Source organism: Balaenoptera acutorostrata, chromosome 4 (genome assembly GCF_949987535.1).
Source record: "Balaenoptera acutorostrata chromosome 4, mBalAcu1.1, whole genome shotgun sequence".
NCBI lineage: Eukaryota > Metazoa > Chordata > Mammalia > Artiodactyla > Balaenopteridae > Balaenoptera > Balaenoptera acutorostrata.
The window spans coordinates 14234976-14260147 of NC_080067.1; positions in this window are offsets into that span (position 1 = coordinate 14234976).

Consider the following 25172-nt stretch of genomic DNA (forward strand, 5'->3'; position numbering starts at 1 on the left):
AAAAAAAAACAAAAAGACTACCTGTCTCATAGGGCAATTTTGAGAATTAAAGATAAGGGGTGTAAAAGACTTAGCAGAGCCAATGGCTTATGGAATTTTTCTATAAATATTAGCTATTTTTATTAAATGATGAAGAGGTGGAGGAGGAAGAAGAGAAAGATAGACTAATGGGTGGAAACTTCTAGGAGACAGATTCAGTTCCCTAAGAGGGAGGCTTTCCCCTGGAAAAACACCTCCAGCAATGGAACTGCTACCGTCCTAGTTCCCCTGTCTGAGCAGCATGAGATCTGGATGGTGTCCTAAGCCAGTGGTCTTTACCTACAAAAATCATTTGAGGGTGAACCTGAGCCTTTTCCTTGTTTGAGAGCTGGGATGCGTGAAGCTGAGGGAGAAACTAAGGAGGCAGTTCTGCCTGGGAAAATGTTCATTCAAAATCCCAGAAGACACGCAAGTACATCACCAAACCAACCAGAGCTTGACAAAGGGGAAGGACCCCAGAAAGAGGCCAACAGTGGAGCCAACAAGGAAGAGGGAGAGAATTAGAACCTGGAGTCACTCTCACCAACGAGGCAGCTTCTGGAACTTATGGGTGTGTGTGTCCAAGGCTATGTAGTGGGTATCCTTGGAGCAAATAAAGGCCCCGCCAGGGGCAGATGCCCTCTTGAGGCACTAGGTTCTCAGTCACCAAACATTTTCCTAAAGATGCAGGTGCCCTCCACCAGGAATCCCAAGAGGGTGTTCTGTCCCTAGCAGAGAACTGGGTCTATGTATATGACTTCTCATCCCTTCCAACTCTAACGGTTGTGCAGGTCTATGGATGATAAGATCCCACCCCATCATCCTGTAGAGCTATCCTCTTTGCTTACCTTCTTCCACGCATTCAGTCAACATACATTTATTAAGCACCTGCTGTGTAGCAGACACTACTATTTATGAGGAAACATGGCTTCCATCCTCAAGGAGCTTACAGTCTGGCAATGCCGCCCAGCACATATATATTTTGAGCCATGCATGTCCTGTTACATTTTCTAGTAGCCACAGTAACAGAAGCAAAACATAAAGGGTGAACTTCATGTTGATGATATAGTCTATTAAACCAAACATATCCAAGATATCATTTCAACATGTAGTCAATAGTTTTAAAATTATTAATGAGATATCTTATATATTTTTTCATATTAAATCTTGAAAGCCTCGTGTATATTTTACACTTACAGGACATCTCACTTCAAACTAGTCACACTTCAGGACTTCCCTGGTGGTCCAGGGGTTAAGACTCCGTGCTCTCAATGCAGGGGGCCTGGGTTTGATCCCTGGTCAGGGAACTAGATCCTGCATGCCACAGCTAAGAGCTCACATGCCACAACTAAAAAATACTGCATGCCACAACTAAAGATCCCGCACGCTGCAACTAAAGATCCTGCACACGGCAATGAAGATCCTGCATGCAGCATCTAAGACCCAGTACAGCCAAATAAATAAATAAAACTATTTAAAAAAAAAAAACTAGCTACACTTCAAGTGCTCAGTAAACACACACGCCTAGTGCTTCCATGCTAGACAATGCAGTTGTAGTAGAGAAAACAGTTATTTTAGAAAATAATGACTATATAAACCGACAGAGGAGAGAAGCCATGTCTTGTACAGTTAGCAATGGTGTACTGGTAATTGTTTAATAACTGATTAGGGAGAGGTGGACAATTTGTAATATTTTCTGACTTCTATGGTGCTTTAAATGAAATTTTGGGCCAAGTGGGAATGATACCTTCTTCTGGGACCATGAAATTTTTCTTCAAGTGCTAATGAAATAAACTTTCCTCTCCTAGAAGGTGATCACAAAAGGAAGTCAGATAGAATGTGCCCTTGTCAATGGTCAGGTGACCTGGATTCTAATCCTAGAAATTTAACTACCTTAAGGAAGCCCTAGTACTTGTTCATCTGTGAAATGGGGATTACAGCAATTGCTATGAAAGAACAAAGGGATAAAATGCATGAAGGAATCTTTCAAGAATCCCTACAAATGTCAAGTTTTATTATTGATTTTGCAAACTTCAATGAGTTTTTATTAATAATTCCAGCTTCCCCACTAAGTCAGGAGAGACTGTTACTAAGGGAAGGAAGGCAGGTAGCCACTAAAAGGCCCTAAGGAAGCTCCAGACTATTGTGTTCATTCTGGAAAAATGAGGAGCAGCTGCCATCACTGAGCCTGTGGAGTCCCCAAACACATTCCAGCTGCCTGGGAAAAGGAGCTTCCTAGAGAGATCATTGAAAATTACCATTGCAATTTCTACATGTCCTTGTGGCTCTAATTACCAATGCAAAGGAGGGGAGGAAGCATGATTTACTCGTGGTTCTATAATTATCACAGAGTAATGCAGCTTCTCAAATAAATATTGTCAACAAATTGCCATCAATCCTACTCCCCAAAGCCCCACCTGTTATTGACAGGCATTCCCATCAAGACTCATCACACAGTGGAGCTAGAGCAGATGGTTCCAGGTGATCAGCAAATCCAGTGATATGGGGACAAATATCAATAACTACTATTATTTATCAAATATTTTGGGGGGCTAGCTTCAGCCACAAAGGCAGGTATATCCTGAGCTGCCTATTTAAGGCCGATGTATTAGGATAATGCTCAAGGTATGAGCCAGGCAGAAACCCTCCATCCAGCATCTCCTCACTGATTAAACAGAGCAGCCTTGTTATAACCCACACTCCAGACTTTAGTATTAGGAGATTTTGCTTTCTTGTCTTGATGTATGAACTCTGTAATTCAGGGTAACTGATGATCTTCTGACACAGACATGGGAGACAATCACATCACCAAGATGTCTGGTAAAATGTCCAGAGCAGAAAGTCCTATGGTGCCAGGATCTCACGAGAAGAGGTAGAAGGGTTAGGATTGCCAGACAAAATACAGGATGCCCATGCAACATTTGGGGACTACTTACATTAACAAATTATTTGTTCTTTATCTGAAATGTAAACTTCACTTGGTGTCCTGTATTTTTCTTTGCTACATATGGCAACCCTAAGAGTACCTCCCAGAGAAAAGGGGCAGAAATTAGCTAATTTGTCCCACCTCAACTAGTGATGTCTCCCTTCGATCATCCTTTGCACAAGGAAAAGAGATTTCTTGTTATAAATATTAATATTCTTATTATTGAATGTTAATTTCAGGACAAAATTTTACACTTTGAGGCAGGCCTGAGGTATCTCATCTTGTCTTTCCTTTGAATTCACAAAAATATTAAAATTCTCCCTTGTTACTATAAAGCAAAATAATCTTTGTCTTCTTTCAAGTTATTTCAAGACCCAAGGGTCATGATGACTACAGATTGGTCTTGGCACTATAATGTTCACTATGGGCTACATTCTCTATTAAAAAAACCTTATAAATACCAATTCATGCTCATAAGCAGCTCATAAAAAATAATAAGTGTTGGAGAGGATATGAAGAAAAAGGAACCCTCCTACACTGTTTGTGGGAATGTAAATTGGTACAGCCACTATGGAGAACAGTATGGAGGTTCTATAAAAAACTAAAAGCAGAGCTACCATATGATCCTGCAACCCCACTCCTGGGCATATATCTGGAAAAAAACATAATTCTAAAAGATACATGCACTCCTATGTTCATTGCAGCACAATTTACTATAGCCAAGACATGGAAGCAACCTAAATGTCCATCGACAGATGAATGGATAAACAAGATGTGAGATATATATATATATATATATATATATATATATATATATATATATATATATATGGTGGAATATTACTCAGCCATAAAAAAGAATGAAATAATGCTATTTCCAGCAACATGGGCACACCTAGAGATTATCATAGTAAGTGAGTAAATGAAGTAAGCCAGACAGAGAAAGACAAATGTCTTATGATATCACTTATATGTGGAATCTAAAAAAAAAAAAAAGATACAAATGAACTTACTTACAAAACAGAAATGGACCCATAGACATAGAAAACAAACTTATGGTTACCAAGGGGGAAAGGGGTGTAGGGATAAATTAGAAGTTTGGGATTAACATAACACACTACTATATATAAAATATATAGCACAGGGAACTATACTCAATATTTTGTAATAACCTGTAAGGGAAAGAACCTGAAAAAACATATATATATATATATGTGTGTGTGTGTATGTATGTAACTGAATCACCCTGCTGTATACCTGAAACTAATAAAACATTGTAGATCAACTATACTTCAATTTTTTTAAATAAGGAAATTGACTCTTAAAGAAAGTTATTTTTATCCTTATTTTTAAAGATGAATAAATCAAATTTCATAGAACTTAAGCATCTTGCCCAGGTCATACAGCTAATCAAATGTCAGAGATATGATTCAAACCCACAGGTGACTTCAGGACCCATGTCTGGTGTAACACCAACCCACGGAGTAGTTTGGTAGCCTTTCTGTTAGCAAACTGTAAGGATTTCTGGAAATAGGAACTACATCGCCTTCTTTGTAAGGTACTTCCCTCTTCAAATAAAAAGATCTGCTTGATTTTTTAAATTATTGGATTTCATTAGTGGTAGCCAGTCTGAGAATTGTCCCAAGCTCTGTTTGCCATGGGATTTTGGCTGCCTGGGCACCTGAAGTGTGCTATGACCCAGGAGAGAGAGGCCAGGAGGAGGGGTAGTGTTGTTCAAGGGCAGGGCTCAGGCTGTGAGCATTGGAGGTGTTCCACTCCTGAGAAGAGCAAGTCATTCCTGGGATTGTTCCAAAACCTCTGTAGACTCATATTTGAATCATGGGAGGGAGGGCTGCAATAAACAAGTGAGTAAGTGCAGATTTTTTTGTTTGTGATCTCCTTGGGTCATTAAGAGGACATGAATAGCAGCAGTTTCTATGGTGGCAGGACGCACTGAGTTAGTGTCAGTGACTTTGGATGGGGATTGGCACCACTGAGGCAGCAATAGCTCCTGGGGAGGAGGGCAGGGCTTAGAGGCAATCACCACACCAGATCAGAGCATGAGAGGAAAAGACTAAAGGCAGATTTGGTGGGGGGCCTGAGATCACGTGTGAGACCTGAGCCAGAGATTTCAAGAACACTTGAGAGGAAACTAAGATCCCACAAGACAGGTGGGGGCAGAGGTGAGAGAGAACAAACTGATTTAGGGTTATTTTTATAAAATATTCTTCACCCCTGGCTGATTCTCCCTGGAGTAATTAGGGTACATTAAAAACAATGGGAACCTCACTCTTTTTACATGGCTTTCAAGTTCAAACGTAGTCTTCTAAATTCTAACAAGATATTGAGAAAGAAAATGTAAGGAATAATGAGTGTGAATTGTCTCAAAATGTACATCCTAGAATGTCTACCAACATATGATAAATCTGTGCTTATATAGACATGTTAAGTTTTCCTTGTCATTAAAAATCCTTAATTGCCCAGCAGGGTTAAGGTCAGCTTCCACTAACGGGATTGTGTTATCTAACCCTGCTAAGCATTTCATAACATTTTGTAGCAATCAGTTAGTCAAAATACTTTCATGCATGTCTTCTATTTTTTCTCATACTTCTTTGAAAATCATGCATGCAGCTATTCCCAGGAATTTTTCCCCTTGCATTTGTTTCATGCCTTGCAGATTACCAAGAGCCTAATAGTACTAATCATGTACTAATTGTACTAATCATGTTGTACTAATCATGTTCCCTCCTCTTCTATTTCTTGGAAGAGTTTACAAAAAGTTAGTATTAATTTAAATGTTCAGTAGAATTCACCAGTAAAGCCATGTGGGTCTGAGATTTTTCTTTGTATTTTTTTAAACTACTAATTCCATCACTTTACCTATTATAGGCCTATTCAGACATTCTACTTCTTGACTTAGTTTTGATAAGTTGTGTCTTTCTAGAGATTTGTGCATTTTATCTAAGTTATCTAACTTATTGGCATACAACTGTTCATAGTATTCCGTTAACAATTTTTATTTTAATTTCTGTAAGGTTGGTGGTAAAAGATGAATGTTGTGTCCCACCAAAATTCATGTTGAAATCCAATCCTCAGTGTGATGGTATTTGGAAGTAGGGTCTTTGGTAATTAGGTAAGGAGGGTAGCACCCTCATGAATGGGATTAGTGTCCTTATAAGAAAGGCCAGAGAGCTAGCACACTCTCTTTCCATCATGTGAGGATATAAGAAGTCAGCTGTCTGCAGACCAGAAGAGAGCTCTCAGCAGAACCTGGTTACACTGGTCCCTGACCTCAGACTTCCCAGCCTCTAGAACAGTGAAAAATAAATTTTGATTTTTGATAAGCCACCCAGTGCATGGTATTTTGTTATTATAGCAGCCTAGGCTAAGAAAGTCAGTCAGTAATAATGTTGCCTCTTTCATTTCTGATATTAGTATTAATTTGAGTCTTCCCCTTTTTTTCTTGGTCAGTCTAGTTAATGGGTTGTCAATATTGTTGATATTTTCAAAAAAATAACTTTTGGTTTTGTCGATTTTTCTCTACTGTATTTCAGTTTTTCATTTCATTAATTTCCACTCTAATCATTATTACTCCCTTTCTTTTGCTTGTTTAGGTTTAGTTTGCTCTTTTTTTCTCAGTGCCTTAAAATGAAAAGTTAAATTGTTGAATTTAGATCTTTATTCTTTTCTAATACAGGCATTTTTACAGCTATAAATTTCCCTCTAAGTACTACTTTAGCTGCATCTCAATTTTTGATATTTACATCTTTGTTTTCATTCATCTCAAACTTTTTAAAAATTTTCCCTGTGACTTCTTCTTTGACTCATTGGTTACTTAGGTATGCTGCTCAATTTCCACATGTTTGTGAGTTTCCCATACTTCTTTCTGTTATTATTTCCAATTTAATTCCATTGTGATCAAGAACATACTTTGTACAAAGTTAATTTTAATTTTGTATTTTATGAAAGTCGACTGCTTTCCTATATATCAAATGAACAAGAGGAATTTGAAATTAAAAACACAATATCATTAGCACCTCCCAAAATGAAGTAGGTATAAATCTAACATGTACAAGATCTGTATGAAGAAAACTACAAATCTCTGATGAACAGAATCAAAGAAAAACTATAAATAGGGATGTGTTCTATGTTCATGAGTAGAAAGATAACATTATTAAGATGTCAGTTCTTCCCAACTTGATCTGTAGATTCAATGCAATCCTGATCAAAATCCTACCAAGTTATTTTATGCACACTGACAAACTAATTCCAAAGTTTATATAGAGAGGCAAAGACTCAGAATAGCCAACATAATATTGAAGGAGAGAACAAAGTTGTATGACTGACACTATCCAACTTCAAGACTTACTATAAAGATACAACAATCAAGTCAGGGTGGTATTGGCAAAAGAATAGACAAATAGATTAATGAACAGAATAAAGAGCCCAGAGATAGACTCCCATAAATATAGTCAACTGATCTTTGACAACAAAGCAAAAGCAATACAATAGAGTAAAGGTAGTCTCTTTATAAATGGTGCTGAAACAACTGGACATCCACATGCAAAAAAATGAGTTTACACAAGATCTTAGATCCTTCATAAAAAGCAACTAAAAGTGGATCTCAAACCTGAATGTAAAATTCAAAAATATAAAACACCTAGAAGATAGCATAGGAGAAAACCTAGATGTTCTTGGGTTTGGTAAAACCTTTTTTAGATACAATACCAAGGAGACAATCCCTGAAAGAAATCATTGTGAATCTGGACTTCATTAAAATTAAAAACTTCTGCTCTGTGAAAGACAATATCAAGAGAATTGGAAGACAAAACCACAGACTGGGATAAAATATTTGCAAAAGACATACATGATAAAGGGCTGTTATCCAAAATGTACAAAGAATACTTAAAATTCAACAATAAGAAAACAAACAACCCAATTATAAAAGGGGTCAAAGACCATAACAGACACCTCACCACAGAAGATATACAGATGGCAAATAAGCATATGAAAAGATGTTCCACTTCAAATGTCATCAGGGAAATGCAACTTAAAATGACAATGAGATACCACTACATACCTATTAGAATGGCCAAAATCCAGATGAATAGGCAAAGCTCAGAGGATTTTTAGGTCAGTGAAAATAGTCTGCATGATGCTAAAATGATGGATACAGGTCATTATATATTTGTCCAAACCCACAGAATGTACAACACCAAGAGTGAATCCTAAGGTAATCTATGGACTTTGGGGGATTATGATGTGTCAATGTAGGTTTTCCTTTGTAAATTAGATAGATAGATAGATAGATAGATAGATAGATAGATGATAGATAGATAGATAGATAGATAGATAGATAGATAGATAAATAGATAGATACTGGTTCCTGCTAATATTTAGTCTTTGACCCCAGTTCCTGACACAGAGCTCCTGAATCCCTTGTAATTTCCTGGGTGGTATGAACATCTTGCATTCTAATAAGGCAACTCTTGATGGGTTCTTGAGTAGGGGCTGGGCACCAGAAAGACCAAGCCATAATTAGCAGCTTGGGACTTTCAGCCCTACCTGCCATTTTCCAGGAAGAGAACTGGAAATTGAGTTAATAATCAGTCATGCCCTATATGATAAACTCTTTGTAAAAATCTCTAGACTATATGGTTTGGATAACTTCTGGGTTGGAGAACACATTCACATGCCAGGAGGGTGACTCACCCTATTGCCACAGAAGTATTTGTGCTCAGGACCCTTCCAGACCTTGACCTGTGTATCTCCTCATTGGACTATTGATCTGTATCCCTTATCATATCATTTACTATATAATAAACCAAGATATGTGAGTAAGTGTTTCCTTGAGTCCTGGGAACTGTTCTAGCAAAGGGTTGGGAGAACACTGATTTATGCTGCTTGGTCAGAAGAACAGGTGGCAACTTGGGACTTGTGATTTGCATCTGAAGTGGGGGCAATCTTGTGGGACTTCACCCTTAACTTGTGAAATCTGATACAAACTCCAGGAAAAGTGTCAGAACTGAATTGAATTATAGGACATTCAGAGGATTGGTCAGTGTGAGAAAAACCCATATATCTGGTATCAGAAGTGTTGTGAGTGTGGGTAGAAAAATAACAGAAGAGTTTTTCCCTTTCCATATATGTAATTACTTGGAAGCATCCTCATGTCCACACTTTCTAAGCTACATTCAGGGGAAATCATGTTATAACAAGATTCAACCCCCAAATCAAATCTCAAGTGTTACATCTACAGTAACAGTGTTACATCTACATCTTTCAATGGATGAATTTGTCTATTTACTTTATGCTGCCATAACTATTCCCACTCCAATCCCACCTGACAACCACCAAATACCACAAGAGCAGTGTTGGGGTATATCAGACACAAGGGAGTTCTAGGGATGAAATGGGGTATCCCAAGGCAGACTCCAAACAGCACTTATCCAGCTGACCCCAATCCCTTCCATAACGTCATAGGAGGAAATACCTGGAATTCTAGAATCCTGCTGACCCCAGCCAAAGACCCCAATCATCCTTTAATTGTATTGATAGTATGACTTTCAACCACATTAACTCCTGGAATTTCATTATACTTAACTGTAAAATGGAGATAAAAACACCTTCATTATAGGCTGTTGTGAGCACTGAATGAGATATGGGTACAAACAAGCTTCAATAACTGTAAGGTGATGTGTTAATGTTAATAGTTGTTGTCTTATGCCTCACAGATCTCCTACCTTGACCTCAGCCAGTGAGGAGAGGCTACACTCCACTTGAGAACTAAACAATAATTCACAAAGAGTGAGAAGAAAAGGGTTTCCAATCAACTCTACTTCTATGGGGAAAAAAATAAATCAAACCTGTCCTGAGCTTCCAACTTCTTATTATGTTCAAAAAGTAAAAAGTATGCTTCAGAAGGCCCTGAACCAAGACGGCAGAGTAGAAGGACGTGCTCTCACTCCCTCTTGTGAGAACACCAGAATCACAACTAGCTGCTGGACAATCATCAACAGGAAGACACTGGAACTCACCAAAAAAGATACCCCACATCCAAAGACAAAGGAGAAGCCACAATGAGATGGTAGGAGGGGCGTCATCACAATAAAATCAAATCCCATAACTGCTGGGAGGGTGACTCACAAACTGGAGAACACTTATATCACAGAAGTCCACCCACTGGAGTGAAGGTTCTGAGCCCCACGTCAGGCTTCCCAACCTGGGGACCCAGCAATGGGAGGAAAAATTCTTAGAGAATCAGACTTTGAAGGCTAGCGGGGTTTGATTGCAGGACTTCAACAGGACTGGGGGAAACAGAGACTCCACTCTTGGAGGGCACACACAAAGTAGTGTGCGCATTGGGACCCACAGGAAGGAGCAGTGACCCCACAGGAGACGGAACCAGACGTACCTGCTAGTGTTCGAGAGTCTGCTGCAGAGGCGGCGTTTGGCTGTGGCTCACCTTGGGGACAAGGACACTGGCAGCAGAACTTCTGGAAGTACTCCTTGGTGTGAGCACACCCAGAGTCTGCCATTAGCACCAACAAAGAGCACAGGTAGGCTCCAGTGTTGGGTTGCCTCAGGCCAAACAACCAACAGGGAGGGAACCCAGCCCCACCCATCAACAGTCAAGCGGATTAAAGTTTTACTGAGCTCTGCCCAACAGAGCAACAGGCAGCTCTAACCCCCACCAGTACCTCCCACCAAGAAACTTGCACAAGCCTCTTAGATAGCCTCATGTACCAGAGGGCAGACAGCAGAAGCAAGAACTACAATCCTGCAGCCTGTGCCACAAAAACCACATCCACAGAAAGACAGACAAGATGAAAAGGCAGAGAGCTATCTACCAGACGAAGGAACAAGATAAAACCCAGGAAAAACAACCAAAAGAAGTGAAGATAGGCAATCTTCCAGAAAAAGAATTGAGAATAATGATAGTGAAGATGATCCAAGACCTTGGAAAAAGAATGGAGGCAAAGATTGAGAAGATGCAAGAAATGTTTAACAAGACCTGGGAGAATTAAAGAACAAAGAAACAGAGATGAACAATACAATAACTGAAATGAAAACTACACTAGAAGGAATCAAAAGCAGAAAAACTGAGACAGAAAAACGGATAAGTGACCTGGAAGACAGAATGGTGGAATTCACTGCTATGGAACAGAATAAAGAAAAAAGAATGAAAAGAAATGAAGACAGCCTAAAGACCACTAGGACAACATTAAACACAACAACATTTGCATTATAGGGGTCCCAGAAGGAGAAGAGAGAGAGAAAGGACCAGAGAAAGTATTTGAAGAGATTATAGTTGAAAACTTCCCTAACATGGGAAAGGAAATAGCCACCCAAGTCCAGGAAGCACAGAGAGTCCATACAGGATAAAACCAAGAGGAAACATGCCGAGACACATAGTAATAAAATTGGCAAAAATTAAAGAAAAAGAAAAATTATTAAAAGCAGCAAGGGAAAAATGACAAATAATATACAAGGGAACTCCCATAAGGTTAACAGCTGATTTCTCAGCAGAAACTCTACAAGCCAGAAGGGAGTGGCATGATATACTTAAAGTGATGCAAGGGAAGAACCTACAACCAAGATTACTCTACCAGCAATGATCTCATTCAGATTCAACAGAGAAATCAAAAGCTTTACAAACAAGCAAAAGCTAAGAGAATTCATCACCACCAAACCAGCTCTACAACAACTGGTAAAGGAACTTCTCTAAGTGGGAAACACAAGAGAAGAAAAGAACCTAACAAAACAAACCCAAAACAATTAAGAAAATGGTCATAGGAACATACATATCGATAATTACCTTAAATGTGAATGGATTAAATGCTCCAACCAAAAGACAGAGGCTCACTGAACAGATACAAAAGCAAGACCCATATATATGCTGTCTACAAGAGACCCACTTCAGACCTAGGGACACATACAGACTGAAAGTGAGGGGATGGAAAAAGATATTCCATGCAAATGGAAATCAAAAGAAAACTGGAGTAGCAGTTCTCATATCAGACAAAATAGACTTTAAAATAAAGACTATTACAAGAGACAAAGAAGGACACTACGTAATGATCAAGGGATCAATCCAGGAAGAAGATATAACAATTATAAATATATATGCACCCAACATAGTACCACCTCAATACATAAGGCAACTGCTAACAGCTATGACAGAGGAAATCGACCGCAACACAATAATAGTGGGGAACTTTAACACCTCTCTTACACCAATGGACAGATCATCCAAACAGAAAATTAATAAGGCAACACAAGCTTTAAATGACACAACAGACCAGATAGATTTAATTGATATTTATAGGACATTCCATCTGAAAACAGCAGATTACACTTTCTTCTCAAGTGCACACAGAACATTCTCCAGGATAGATCACATCTTGGGTCACAAATCAAGCCTCATTAAATTTAAGAAAATTGAAGTCATATCAAGAAACTTTCCTGACCACAACGTTATGAGATTAGAAATGAATTACAGGGAAAAGAACGTAAAAAACACAAACACATGGAGGCTAAACAATACGTTACTAAATAACCAAGAGATCACTGAAGAAATCAAACAAGAAATCACAAAATACCTAGATACAAATGACAATGAAACACGATAATCCAAAACCTATGGGATGCAGCAAAAGCAGTTCTAAGAGGGACGTTTATAGCTATAAAAGCCTACCTCAAGAAACAAGTAAAGTCTCAAATAAACAATATAACTTTACACCTAAAAGAACTAGAGAAATAAGAACAAACAAAACCCAAAGTTAGCAGAAGGAAAGAAATCATAAAGATCAGAGCAGAAATAAATGAAATAGAAACAAAGAAAACAATAACAAAGATCAATAAAACTAAAAGTTGGTTCTTTGAGAAGATAAACAAAATTGATAAACCATTAGCCAGACTCATCAAGAAAAAGAGGGAGAGGACTCAAATCAATAAAATTAGAAATGAAAAAGGAGAAGTTACAACAGACAACACAGAAATACAAAGCATCCTAAGAGACGACTACAATCAACTCTATGCCAATAAAATGGACAACCTGGTAGAAATGGACAAATTCTTAGAAAGGTATAACTTGCAAGATTGAACCAGGAAGAAATAGAAAATATGAACAGACCAATCACAAGTAATGAAATTGAAACTGTGATTAAAAATCTTCCAACAAACAAAAGTACAGGACCAGATGCCTTCACAGGTGTATTCTATCAAACATTTACAGTAGAGCTAGCACCCATCCGGCTCAAACTCTTCCAAAAAATTACAGAGGAAGGAACAATCGCAAACTCATTCTATGAGGCCACCATCACCCTGATATCGAAACCAGACAAAGATATGACAAAAAAGAAAATTACAGACCAATATCACTGATGAATATAGATGCAAAAATCCTCAACAAAATACTAACAAACAGAATCCAAAAACACATTAAAAGGATCATACACTGTGATCAAGTGGGATTTATCCCAGGTTTGCAAGGATTCTTCAATATATGCAAATAAATCAATGTAATACACCATATTAACAAATTGAAGAAGAAAAACCATGTGATCATCTCAATAGATGCAGAAAAAGCTTTTGACAAAATTCAACACTCATTTATGATAAAAACTCTCCAGAAAGTGGGCATAGAGGGAACCTACCTCAACATAATAAAGGCCATATACCACAAACAAACAGCAAACATCATTCTCAATGGTGAAAAACTGAAAGCATTTCCTCTAAAATCAGGAACAAGCCAAGGATGTCCACTCTCACCACTATCATTCCACATAGTTTTGGAAGTCCTAGCCACAGCAATCAGAGAAGAAAAAGAAATAAGAGGAATACAAATTGGAAAAGAAGAAGTAAAACTGTCACTGTTTGCAGATGACATGATACAATACATAGAGAATCCTAAAGATGCCACCAGAAAACTACTAGAGCTAATCAATGAATTTGGTAAAGTAGCAGGATACAAAATTAATGCACAGAAATCTCTTGCATTCCTACACACTAATGATGAAAAATCTGAAAGAGAAATTAAGGAAACACTCCCATTTACGATTGCAACAAAAAGAATAAAACACCTAGGAATAAACCTACCTAGGGAGACAAAAGACCTTTATGCAGAAAAGTATAAGACACTGATGAAAGAAATTAAAGATGATACCAACAGATGGAGAGATATACCATGTTCTTGGGTTGGAAAAATCAATATTGTGAAAATGACTATACTACCCAAAACAATCTACAGATTCAATGCAATCCCTATGAAATTACCAATGGCATTTTTTACAGAACTAGAACAAAAAATCTTAAAATTTGTATGGAGACACAAAAGACCCCGAATAGCCAAAGCAGTCTTGAAGGAAAAAAACAGCTTGAGGAATTAGACTCCCTGACTTCAGACTATACTAGAAAGCTACAGTAATCAAGACAATATGGTACTGGCATAAAAACAGAAACATAGATCAATGGAACAAGATAGAAAGCCCAGAAATAAACCCACACACTTATGGTCAACTAATCTATGACAAAGGAGGCAAGAATATACAATGGAGAAAAGACAGTCTCTCCAATAAGTGGTGCTGGGAGAACTGGACAGCTACATGTAAAAGAATGAAATTAGAATACTCCCTAACACCATATACAAAAATAAACTCAAAATGGATTAGAGACCTAAATGTAAGACCAGACACTATAAAACTCTTAGAGGAAAATATAGGAAGAACACTCTTTGATACAAATCACAGCAAATCCTTTTTGATCCACCTCCTAGAGTAATGGAAATAAGAACACAAATAAACAAATGGGACCTAATGAAACTTCAAAGCTTTTGCACAGCAAAGGAAACCATAAACAAGACGAAAAGACATCCCTCAGAATGGGAGAAAATATTTGCAAACAAATCAACGGACAAAGGATTAATTTCCAAAATATATAAACAGCTCAATATTAAAAAAACAAACAACCCAATCCAAAAATGGGCAGAACACCTAAATAGACATTTCTCCAAAGAAGACATACAGATGACTAAGAAGCACATGGAAAGCTGCTCAACATCACTAATTATTAGAGAAATGCAAATCAAAACTATAATGAGGTATCACCTCACACCAGTTAGAATGGGCATCATCAGAAAATCTACAAACAACAAATGCTGGAGAGGGTCTGGAGAAAAGGACACCCACTTGCACTGTTGGTGGGAATGTAAATTGATACAGCCACTATGGAAAACAGTATGGAGGTTCCTTAAAAAACTAAAAATTGTATTACCATATGATCCAGCAATCCCACTACTGGGCATATACCCAGAGAAAACCATAATTCAAAAAGACACATGCACCCCAATGTTCATTGCAGTACTATTTACAATATCCCGGTCATGGAAGCAATCTAAATGCCCATCAACAGACGAATGGATAAAGAATATGTGGTACATATATACAGTGGAATATTGCTCAGCCATAAAAAGGAACGAAATTGGGTTATCTATTGAGACGTGGATGGATCTAGAGACTGTCATACAGAGTGAAGTAAGTCAGAAAGAGAAAAACAAATATCGTATATTAACACATATATGTGGAACCTAGAAAAATGGTACAGATGAACTAGTTTGCAGGGCAGAAATTGAGACACAGATGTAGAGAACAAACGTATGGACACCAAGGGGTTAAAGCTGCGGGAGGGTGGGGATGGTGGTGTGATGAGTTAGGCGATTGGGATTGACGTATATAAACTGATGTGTATAAAATTGATGACTAATAAGAACCTGCTGTATAAAAAAATAAATTAAATTAAATTAAAAAATTAAAAGTATGCTTCAAAGCCTACCCCTCCCATTTCAGAATGAACCATGTTGCTAATCACAAATAGTAAAATCAAACTCAAAGGGAGGAATGGGGCTTCCCTGGTGGCGCAGTGGTTGAGAATCTGCCGGCTAATGCAGGAAACACGGGTTCGAGCCCTGGTCTGGGAAGATCCCACATGCCGTGGAGCAACTAGGCCCGTGAGCCACAACTACTGAGCCTGCGCGTCTGGAGCCTGTGCTCCGCAACAAGAGAGGCCACAATAGTGAGAGGCCCGCGCACCGCGATGAAGAGTGGCCCCCACTTGCCACAACTGGAGAAAGCCCTAGCACAGAAACGAAGACCCAACATAGCAATCAATCAATCAATCAATAAAAGAAAATCTTAAATTAAAAAAAAAAAAAGGGGAGGAATGCTTGGTAATTTTTTCCAGCATTTGAAAGACGAAGCACTTAATTATGCTTTCTGTAATTAGTTTGTAATTCTTACAAAAGACACATGAGGAACGTTAATGGTGGTTGCGTGCTGTGTGGAGATGGTGCAGCATATTTGATATTCAAGGGCCATTCCATAGAAGGGGTTCACCGCATACATTGGAGCTGTCACCAGCTTTGTTCAACTACAAAGAAGTCCTAAAGGCAGCTCCCATTGGCACAGTGAGGGTGGAGAAGGAAGGAAAGATTCTTTACAGAGTAAGGTTGGCCAAGGTCATCACCTAGGGAGTTTACTGCTTAATTATATCAGCTTTGTGGTACTGTTGGTCATCTCCTGAGATGGAGATCAGGGATTGTGTTAAGATGACATTTTTGTGTTGGACATTCCCAGAAGTCATGGGTCTCGATTGCCACTTTTGTATTGTTCATTTCTGCTAGTGTTATGCATTCCTCACAGAACTGGTTCCCTTGGGTAGAAAGCCATTACCAAAAGCATTTCAAATTCAAAGAAATACAGAGTATGTTGAAGGTAATCAGGACCAAGAAGCCTGCTCCATAGACCAAAGACCAAGCCATGGGGGTGTCATCACTGTGCTGCCACTGATTCACTCAGTGGGTGCCTGGACAGACCTTGCTCTCAAGAAGAGGAGTTGGTTTTATGTGCAAACTATAAAGTGTGACTTAAATTCAAATATGGTAGGCTCTGCCAGCTCACAGAAGGATATTGGGTAGATTGTTTGCAAATGTGTCCCCAGTTATTCCCCTCCCTGCATCCACATCTGTTTGCAAGGTGACTTTGCAGTTCTTCCCATCAAATATCTATTTCGTAACCTTTTGAGTCTGAGCTGGACTTGTACTTGTTTTGGCCAAGAATACACAGAAGAACTGACATTGTGCCAGTTTCGAGCTTACGTCTCAGTTGACCTTACACACGTTTTTTTGGAACCCTGCCAAGCCACCAAGTGAACAATCTCAGGCCAGCCTTCTGGATAATGAGAGATCCATGGCCCAGCCAACAGCCAGCAAACCCCAGAAGCAGAGCATCCTAGTTGACCAGCAACTGATCACAGGCACACACATGAGCCTGACTGTACCCATCCAACCCATAGAATTGCAAGCTAAATAAATAGTGGCTCTTTTAAACCACAAAATTTCAGGGTAGTTTGCTGTACAACAAAAGCTCCATAATGAGATGTATTCCATACATAGCCCATCCTGGTGGAAATTGCTCTGGGCAAGATGATACCAGAGAAACAAAAGCAGATGGTTTCGGAGGGACAGGTGCAAATGCTAGTCAAGTGTCAGTTCTAGAATGAGATTCCACATCTGAGCCATCTATGGAGCCCCACCCCCTGTCACAAGGCTTGGTCTGCCCACCTGAGTGAGTGTAAGCACCAGCCTCTGGGTGCTGCTCTGCATGTCCGGAAATAGCCCAACTCCAGCTGTGACCCACCACTCCTGTGCTCAATTTCCCTGTTTCTTTGACCAAACGTTGCTCCCTACCTCAGTCCCTACCACCCACCTTCTCCCATTTATCTTGATAACCTGATTGAGCTCAGTATGATTCTTCTGCTCCTCCCTCATTCACAGTTTCTGGCTCTGTCCACACCACTAGACAGGAACTGCTCACCCCAAGGTCATTAATGACCTCCTAATGGCTTTGTCTCCATTTCCCTCTTATTCAACATCACTGCAGTACTTGACCTTGTTCTCTGTGACCTCCTTTCAAGAGAGCTGACTTAGGATAGTCTCGAAAAACATTATGTTAAAGAATCCTTTCATTCAAGAAAGTCTTAAGGCTTGAACATGATTATAGTGAGAGACTTGTCTAGTCAGAATCCTTTCCAAATGATAGCAGTATTTCTGACTCCAAAGGGAAGACTGTGACATTAAAAAGGTGGTACAGGTATAAATAACAGACTTGTAGTTGCCAAGGGGGAGGGGGCTGGAGGAGGGACGGATTGGGAGTTTGGGATTAGCAGATGCAAACTCTTATTTGTAGAATGGATAAACAACAAGTTCCTATTATATAGCACAGGGAACTATAGTCAATATCCTGTGATAAACCATAATGGAAAAGAATATGAAAAAGTGTATATATGTATATATATGTATATGTATAACTGAATCACTTTGCTGTACAGCAGAAATCAATACAACATTGTAAATCAACTATACTTTGATAAAATAAATTTTTTAAAATAAATAAATAATTTAAAAGGTGGTAAAGACATGCCGTGTGATTCTTCATGTTCTTAGCATGTTTCAAGCCAAGTCTAATTTTTTAAAGGGCATGATTACATCTAAAAGGGTAGAAGGTAGAATCAAAAGAACACTAAACTAGGATCCAGGGGTTCAGAAATGAGTCTCAGTTCTGCACTTAGCATAAGTCCATCTTTGTAAGCTGCTTAATATCTTTGAATGACATCAATATTATCAGATCGTGCACTCCTTGAGGGTAAGGATTCTTTTTATACTTCTTGGTACCCACAGAGCCTAGCACAATGCCTGCAACATAGTAGATGGTCAATACGTGTTTAAATGTTTACTGACTGAATTTTGAAAGAAAGAATGAAAGACCTGCAGTTTATATACATAAAATTATAAACTCTAATGGTATCACCACCACATCCCTAAATGCCAAAACTGCCAGCATACAAGTCCCCCATTTTGATCTTATCCTCTCACAGATTTGTTCTTGATGGTCATGTAAACACTTCCCCCTGAATGCGGGAGACAGCAATGGTGCAAAAAATGAACCAAAGTCAGAGTCACCTGAAAAGCTTATTTTTCAAAGTCTGTATTCCAGGGTTCCACGCTCATAGAATCTGATTTGGAAATATTAAGTTGGGACCCAGGAGACTTTTTTTAAAATAGATCTTTATTGAAGTATAATTGCTTCACAATACCATGTTAGTTTCTGTTGCACAGCAAAACGAATCAGCCATATGCATACACATGTCCCCATATCCCCTCCCTCTTGAGCCTCCCTCCCATCCTCCTTCTCCCACCCCTCTAGGTCATCACAAAGCACCAAGCCAATCTCCCTGTGCTATGCTGCTGCTTCCCACCAGCCAACTATTTTACATTCGGTAGTGTATATATGTCGATGTTACTCTCACTACGCCCCAGCTTTGCCCCCCCACCTCATGTCATCAAGTCCATTCTCTATGTCTATCTCTTTATTAGGAGACCTTTTCTTAAATCAAGCTCTCCAAGTGATCCTGATGCCAATGGTCTTTTGTCACAATTTGAGAAACACTGCTCTCACCCTTCAAAACCTTACATTTCATCCTGAACCTTCCCTCATACCTGCCCTGCTGAAGGGCTCCTGGACGTCATCCACACACTGAGGGTCTTGCATTTTTAACCCTCTCAGCTCAGACCCAAGACTTCAAGTGCATCTAACTCTCTGCCACACAGAGAGAAATGGGTATCTGGTCTCCGCAGGTGGCTGGGTTCTGCCGCCAAACAGTAATTCAGAGCTCATGGTTACGACTTACTGAGACAGGCTCAGTCCCCTAGGAAGTTATGAGTCAGAACATCCTTTTCAGTCTTGAAAGTGATTAGCAAAGCAGAACAGTCTTTGAAACATTGTTTTCCTCCATAACAAAGAGATGAACATGCATCTATTAAAGTTAGGACCGTTGTTATAGAAACTACCTATTTTAAGTGAATGATAAAGAAGCACCACACACTCCATTGAAACGAACAAGCTCTTACTAGAGCTTGGGAGGCCTTATTTGTTCTAAATGCACATCTTGGCTGACTGACCGGACATTCAGATGTGTTCGTGGCTCCTCTGGAGTTCTCCCCTCCCTTCAAACAAAGGCCATAGGGCTCCAGAATACCCCAAATCCTTTAAAATCCCAGACCCTACTTAAACACAAGAGAGATTGATTTGACCACCCTCTTTTCCTGTAGCAAATGAGTTTTAAAATATAAAATATATAATTCTCCGGTGAATTGCAACACCTTGGTGAAAACAATTGTGGACCTCCTTCTTTGACCCCATCGTGTAAAAGAAGAAGAAAACCTTGAACCAGGCTGCAGGTCAGCTCAGTGGGATCCTAGAGAGGTTACCTCCTTGTACCTAAAAAGCCTTAGGCAAATTTTTAAATGAGGCCTCCTGTCTAAGCCAGAAGGTTCCCCCTCTCCTGTCTTCCCCTCCTTCCACCCTGCCCCCTACTATCCCAGTACTTGGAAAGTGTCACAAAGACCTTCTGTTGAAGAAGACACTTTGAACTGGACTGCTTCCACCTCAGTATTTGCAGCAAACTCCTTCTGAAAGGGCCAGATAGAAAATATTTTAGGCACAACTCTTCCACTCTGCCATTGCAGCAGGGAACCAGCCATAGACAATATGTAGGTGAATGAGCACAGCTGTGTTCCTATAAAAGCTTATTTACTAAAACACGTGGCAGGCTGCATTTGGTCCATGGGCCACAGATTGCCAAGCCCAGATGTAATAGATGCTGTCGTGTGCTGCCTGCATTGCCCCCTCCAGGACTAAAGTACTCACAGTTCTAGATGCTGGGAATTGTAGCGGCTGAAAGCCCCCAGCTGAGTCCCTGCATGGGACCTGTTCTCACCTTACAAAAGGTACGGTCTGTCTCCTCAGGAGCAGCCCACATCCCATGGCTGGTGATGGGGAATGCAGAGGTGGCATCCACGTGGCCCAATCCAGGACACAGCTCTGAAAGGCCCTCCCAGCTCCAGAGTCCCTGTAGCACCGACTGAGGCCCTTTGTGTGAATGCATTGCAGTTCAGCTTCTGTCTCTCCCCAATCTTGTTTTCCACACTCCCAACAGGAGTCAGTCCTGAGAGCACCACCCAATAAAATTATGCTCTCAAATCTCCAAAGCAGAGTCAGCCTCCCAGAAAACCCAAATGGAGAAAAGCACTGAGCCTCTCCTTCTGGCCTCGCTCTCCATCCCTAGCCCACACTGGTGGGCTTACTTACCTCCTGACTGGCCCCATCATGCTGACTGCGCTTCTGTGCACACTGTTGACCGAGAGAACTTTGGGAACACATCTCATCCCTCTGCTCAGGCCACCACCACCGCCCCCCACTCAGAACAGCTGCTCACAAGTGAGTCTCAAACTGTGCCTTGTAGAAAATGCAAATTCCAGATCCCCACACCTGGATAATGTTACAGTAGATCTGAGGTGGGGCTTAGGAATCTATATACTTAACAAGCATAAACAAGCACCACAGGTGATTCTAAACTTTGTGGTTTATGAACCATTCACTAAAAGTACACTATATTTGTGCATAGTAGCTGCTTCACAAATATTGATTCAAGACACATTTCTAAGCACCTCCTGTACTGAGAGTTATAATCCAAGACATATTGTTACATATGTACAGGATATGCAAGCAACAGGCTAAGAACAACCAAATGAATATATTCACAATCAGAATTGCATATAGAACTTCAAAAGCATATCTTCCTTATAAGCCAGACAGAAAAAGACAAATATCATATGATATTGCTTATATATGGAATCTAACAAAAACAAACAAAAAAGATACAAATGAATTTATTTACAAAACAGAAATAGACCCACAGACATAAAAAAGAAACTTATGGTTACCAAAGAGGAAAGGGGGGGGGAGGGATAAATTAGGAGTTTAAGATTAACAAATACACACTGTTATATATAAAATAAATAACCAAGAAGGACCTAAACTGTATAGTACAGGGAATTATATTTAATATTTTATAATAACCTTATAAGGGAAAAGAATCTGAAAAAGAATAAAAAGAATATATATTTATATATATGTGTGTGTGTGTATATGTATAACTGATTCACTGTGCTGTACACCTGAAACTAACACAACATTGTAAATCAACTATACTTCAATAAAAATGCATATCTTCCTTGAGAATAAGAGACACTCACTATATATAATTGTGATGAGAGCAGAATTAGAAGGGTTGAACTTGGGAAGAGGTTCCAAACTCAAATAGGAATACTGGACAGGCAGGAAAGCTAAGGCCGTGATAGAGCTGGAAGCAATATAATAGGGATGCTAGGGACTGTGGCATACCCTCTCCAATAGTTGTGAAATGTGAAAATGGGGAAATGTTGTTGCCAGATCATCTAATTTTTCTAAGAATAGTCTAGAACTGCATACTGCTGACATAAAACCTACAGGTTTTAAAATACTGGCTCATAATTACTTTTTCTTAAGTCTGTAAATTCAGTTAGGCCCTCAGGACCTCAGTACTAGCTGAAATCTTCTGAGAGTAACAAATAGGGTATTTGGTCTATTTCTGAAAAAGAAATATTCCAATGTTCCCAAGGAGCATAGTCAGAGGAGTCCCAGGGACCATCTGAGTAGAAAAACACCACAGATGTTCTTTAATGAGGCAGAAGAGATCAGAAGTTGAGGTTATGAGATACACAGAGTCCAGGCCACATGTAAAAAGTCCCAGGAAGAGAGTTCAGTGAGGGGCAGATGGGATGGGTGACTGGAGATACACTTAGCATCAACCCTGGGGAGGAGCAGTGGCTTGGCCATGTGGGGAAGAAGCCTGCCTGAACAGAGGCTGACTCCAGGAGAGACAGGATGGGGCTCTGTCCCCAGATCCCAGAGGTTGGGCAGGTTAGAACTCATGCAGGAATTGGGGTCAAAGTCAAGTTATCTGATGCTGATGGGCAGGATGCACCCATTTACCAGGTAATAGAGGCCATGGTTATCCCAGGCCCACCACACAGCCACAGGGGATGTTATAGTGTCAACTCAGATTGACAAGCCAAGAACATGTTACGGTAACTCTTATTTTTCTTTCTTTGTTTGTTTTAGTTGGAAAGCCAGTTGTGGTTTTATTTTAGAAGACAAAAGAACTGACATCAGACCTGGCATATTTGAATGAGAATAAATTCAAAAGATTAAGCAAGTTTCTTGAATGTGTCTTATCTTGGATATAGTTCTTAATTTAAAGGCAGGAAAGGAAAGAGACCCAGATGCTAGACATACTTCTACCACCAGTGGACTCGGTACCAAGTCAGTGCCCCACCTCCCTGGTTTATGTGTTCTAGAAATAACATGTGGAGAGCATTATCCCTCAGTCCTTTTCAGCATAAATGGTGGTCATCTCGATCTATACATTTAGGCCTTGTTGGCTTACAAGTAACAGAAAACATAACCCAAAGAGGCTTAAGCAAGAAAAGAGTTATTATCTTATACAATTGAAAAATCCATAGGGAAATCAGGCGTGAATTGATCAGGGCTCCAATGATGTTCCCAGAAGTCTTTCTTCCTCTTTATTTCTTGGCTCTATCGTCTAGATGTTGAACCCATGCTTAGCACTCACATGAGAGCAACATGGCTACAACAGCACACAAAACTACATTGCTTTTTTGTTCTAATCCAGTGGAAAGAACATTTGCCCCATCCCATATGCCTCAGCAAGTGTCTAAAGATGTCTTATGGGCTTAATAATGAACCTCTGACCCACGTAAAACTCATCTTCATTGCCAGAAGGCATGTAATGATTTGATTGGCTTAGGTAACATGGAGTTGGGTAACTTTGGAGTTGGAGAGTGGAATTTTACCAGTGAAAAGGGGAAGGTGGACCCCCCCTCCAAGGAGTCGGTAGTAAAACTGAGATAGACAGACAATGGATGCCAAAACAAAGGCAAATGTAATCTGACCTTGTGATTTCATTACACGTCATCTGCGTTACTCAAACTGTCTTTTCAAGCGCATCCCTTCTAATAGGCTCATTAGGTCATGCTCATAAAAATACAAGAGAAGAAATAATTATAATAATCTACTTTGTGCTGGTGTTTTGGTCATTTCCAAAGCTTTTAGCATGCTGGACAGACTACATCTTGGTTTTTCGGATTTTTTTAAAATTGCTGTTGTTTTTGTTGTTGTTTATCAGAAGGCATCCCTGTCTTAGGTACTGAAAACAAGAACTAGCCCAAAGCAAATGTAACCCACGGTACTGTTTTTTTGTTTTGTTTTTGTTTTTTAAACATCTTTATTGGAGTATAATTGCTTTACAATGGTGTTATTTTCTGCTTTATAACAAAGTGAATCAGCTATACATGTACATATGTATATGGATACATATACATATATCCCCATATCTCCTCCCTCTTGTGTCTCCATCCCACCCTCCCTCTAGGTGGTCATAAAGCACCGAGCTGATCTCCCTGTGCTGTGTGGTTGCTTCCCACTAGCTATCTATTTTACATTTGGTAGTATATATAAGTCCATGCCACTCTCTCACTTCATCCCAGCTGACCCTTCCCCCTCCCTGTGTCCTCAAGTCCATTCTCTACATCTGCATCTTTATTCCTGTCCTGCCCCTAGGTACTGTTTTTGGTTCTTTTAGAAGAAAGTTACTCACATTCTCCTAACTGGAACTGTTACCTGCGATTTTCACCCTGGTGTTGGCTTTGCAGACCTCAAGAATACCAGCTGATAAGCATGAGCCCAATCCCACTCATTAGGCATCAAAATGAGAAGATACAAAGGCACATAAGGTTTGGGGAGAATATCAGATGGAAAATTGTCTAATTAGATTTTACAGAGTTCAGGACAGCCAATAGGACAGAATTTAAGATAGAGATTTATAAATTAGCAGCTAGAATTCTCTGCTTGCATTCTCTGTACTCCTAGAGTGTCTAAAGAATCTGCCCTCTATGAAACTAAGGGAAGGTAAGACCCACTTGCCTTTGCAGCCTGAAGATGAATTCATTGGCCCCCAAATGCAGCTACAGGCTGGCAACCATTAAATCTCTCTCCTTGATTTTGGTTCTGTTTCTTTGGAAAAGTTTTGGGGTGACATCATGGGTGATCTAGTAATTAAGTGGATCACAAACAGCAGGGAACACTGCTTGTGGAACTCTATTCCAGCTTGCTTAAATGAACTACCTGCATGTATCCTGTAAGACATAGTGATGGCACAAAACTTAGGCAATTCATAAAAGGGAAGAAATCTAGGCCATGTGGGTCACTAAAGT